The sequence below is a fragment of the Heterocephalus glaber genome, unplaced genomic scaffold, assembly GCF_053883595.1.
Source record: "Heterocephalus glaber isolate CG9 unplaced genomic scaffold, H.glaber_assembly_v1.0 deba00001586, whole genome shotgun sequence".
NCBI classification, from domain to species: Eukaryota; Metazoa; Chordata; class Mammalia; order Rodentia; family Bathyergidae; genus Heterocephalus; species Heterocephalus glaber.
Window position 1 is genome coordinate 12,044,303 of NW_028258364.1, and position 3,298 is coordinate 12,047,600.

Here is a 3,298-nt window from a genome sequence, read left to right on the forward strand (position 1 = left end):
TGGAATCTTAACAATTATATGCCTATGTGTAGATTTTCTTTTTGATCATGGCTAGTTGGAGTCCTATACACTTCACTTATCTGTATGTCAAGTTCTTTTCCCCTGCTTGGGAAGTTTTCTGCCATTACTTCTGTGAACAGTTTACAGTTCTTTTTATGTCATATGCACTCTCTCCTGTTTCTTCGTTGACTCCAATCAGTCTTATGTTATTCTTCTTTGCATTGTCTAGCAGCTGCTGGATTGATTTCTTGTGGTCCCTTGCAATTTTGAAGCAAGTTTTCTTTTCCTTGCCACTAATTTCAATCTTATCTTCTGTATCTGAAATTCTGTCCTCACATTGGCTCATTCTGCTCTGTAAACTTTCAATGGATTTTTTTGATCACCTAGAAATCTGTTTGCATCTGTTTTATGTATTCCATTTGTTTCCTATGTTGGTATCCTATCGTGTTCCCCAGCTCCTCTCTAGATTTATTAATCATGTCTTGCTCTATGAGCACAATCTCTGCTATCTGAGAAATTATTTCTGATTTCATTTTTTCCAGATTCTCTTTTGTTTCCAGTTCAGGGAGTCCAGGTTGTTGAGTATCAGAGTGTTCCATCTCATTTCCCTTTGGGGTTGCTGTAGGTGGTCTGTAAGTTTGGTTTTGAGACTTGTTTAAATGTCTCATCATTTTGACGGAGGAGGGGTGCTGTTGGTGCCCAGGCAGCTCACTTTCTCTGAGCTGGGAGCAGTGGAATCATGTCCTAGAAGCCCCTTCCTCTGGGCTGGGAGTGGTGGAACCTGTTGGTAGTTTCTCTTGCTGTGCAGAAGCTTTTTAATAAGATATGATCCCAGTTATTGATTCTTTGTGCTAGCTCACATGTGAATGAGGTTTTGTTCATAAAGTTTTTTCCTACTCTAATGTCTTCAAGAGTTCTACCTAACCTATCTTCTACCAGGTATAGTGTTGCTGTTTTAATATTCAGATATTTCATCCTCTGATTTTAGTTTACTACATGGTGAAAGATATGGGTCTAGTTTTCATCTTTGGCAAATTTAAACCCAATTTCTTCAATACCATTTACAAAAGAAGCTATCTTTCCTCTTGTCAGGGTGTTTGGCACCTTTGTCAAAGCTGAGGTGGCTGAGTATGTCTGGAGTTGTTTCTGCATCTTCTAATCTGTTCTTTTTATTCATGTGTCTGTTTCTTTGCCAATACCAGACTGTTCTTATCAAGGTCTCTTTGAAGTATAGTTTCAAGTTGGGGATTGTTATACCCCCTACCTTATCTTTATTGCCTGGAATTGATTTTGCTAATCTAGGTTTCTTCTGGTTCCAAATGAAGTTTTGGATTGTATTCTCTTGTGCTGTGAAATATGCTTTTGGAATTTTAATTGGGATTGCATTGAATGTATATAGCAGTTTGGGAAATATGGCCATTTTCACTAAAAAACTTTTATTTTTCAAAAGTTGATCAACCTATGCATTTCTTATAGTAGCAGAAAATTAACACAAGTGTTTTTATCTAAATACCAAATTCAATAAACTTAAGAAATTAACATGTTTATTTGGTAAATTTAAAGTACGATGAAATAGCATAACATTCTGGTTTTAAAAACAAATTTAAAGGAGATATTTTATTAACAATGGAATCATTAGTGTTATGAGCCATAGTGAAAAAATGATAAATAGCCATATCTCTGTATGTATGTTTTAAGAACATTGCAAATCTAAGAATTTGAAGTTGTGTTTTTGAGTAACTAGCATCATAGTTCATTGCTATTTCCTACATCTTGATTATGGCAGGAAGACAGAGGGCAGTGAAAGAAAACATAAGAAAAATAAAGTCTAATATTTGATAATAGCTGATAATTACTGAACATTTATTGCTAATGAGAGGCTAAAATGTTAGTGTAAGATTTTTGCAATAATTGATTTATTCTTAACTCTGTTTCATGTTGTCTGTTTCACCAATGAGGAAACTAAGGTATGAAATATTTAATTAAGTGGCTTAAAGTTACCACATACAAAGCCAAGAAGGGCCCAGATTTAGAATTGAAACTCAGGTCATATGGTTTCAGTCTGAACACTTATTTTCTATGCTGTGTTGACTCTCTAAAAAGAATTTAACTATGTAAGCAATGTCTTTATTAGCATATTTAATTATCATTTACTTTAAGATAAATAGTTTTGCCTTATCTTTGAGATGTAGCCCATGTGTGATCTATTACTTCTTGGAGTTTGCACTACAATATGTAATCTAAGCAAAGTTCTTTTTTCAGCCTGTGCAAGCAGAAGCCTGCAGGTCAACCTTGTTTACCATCTAGCTTTGCAAAGAAAATAAATGTCATCTCCAAGTTTTGGAGTTCCCAAACATTCATTTTGAATAAAAGTTACAGCTAAAAACTTGGAAAATTTGGATTAAGTAATAACAGCAAAGTATGTGATTTTAGTGTTTATTATGAAGAAAATCACATTCATACGTCCTTAGGATAAAACTACTTAATCAGTTCTAAGTTCATAACAATATTATCCCTTTGAAATGAATGAGCAAGTTCTCTAGTGTAGGCTACTTAATTCTTTCCCCCAGAATAAATTCACCAGAAAAAAAATAGAATCTGCTTATCCTACGGTATGCAGGCAGAGCTGCAAATTAAGAAAATAAATCTTGAAGGTTTTGGTACCCTTAAAAGTGCATATAACTTCATTTGTAACTACAACCTTTTTAATTTCAGTAGAAATTGAAAATGATCAAAAAACAAAACAATGAAAGCTCTTTATATAAATCAGTATCTTAAATTGTTTTCATTTTTTTTGAGAAAAAATACTATAGAGTTTCATGACATGTTCTCCTTGGAAATAAGTGAGTCTGGCAGTACAAATGCCAGTGTAACTGTAAATGGCAATCAGAGCATTTACAGTTTTCCCAAATCTTTCACAGCCATTATAATCCATTTCCCAAATCTAAATTTAATCATTGTCATAACTAAAAACAAATACTTTTACTAACGTATTCAATTGCTTCTCGGCCTTTTGGCTAAGATCAAGTGTAGTACTACTGTGTTCACAGTATAATCATTATCCTTAACTTACATATGTAAAATCAAGACAAAATAATTACATACTTCAAAATTTCATGTTTAACATGATAAATACATACAATTTTACTGTTGATTAAAATAAAATTTAAAAACTATCGAAAATGAATCACACTTACTTGAAATTAAATGAGTCTCAGAATGCCAAGTGGATGAAACCTGCTTCCTAGATCATTATTGTAGCAGTCTTCTTTTGTAAAAATGATAGATAGGAATGTCC

At 33.1% G+C, this 3,298-nt stretch overlaps 1 pseudogene; it reads left to right on the top strand.

Annotated features, from left to right (window-relative positions):
• Positions 1–2,997: 2,997 nt before the first annotated feature.
• On the top strand, positions 2,998–3,073 carry LOC147823413 (U2 spliceosomal RNA; annotated as a pseudogene).
• The last annotated feature ends 225 nt before the right edge of the window (positions 3,074–3,298 follow it).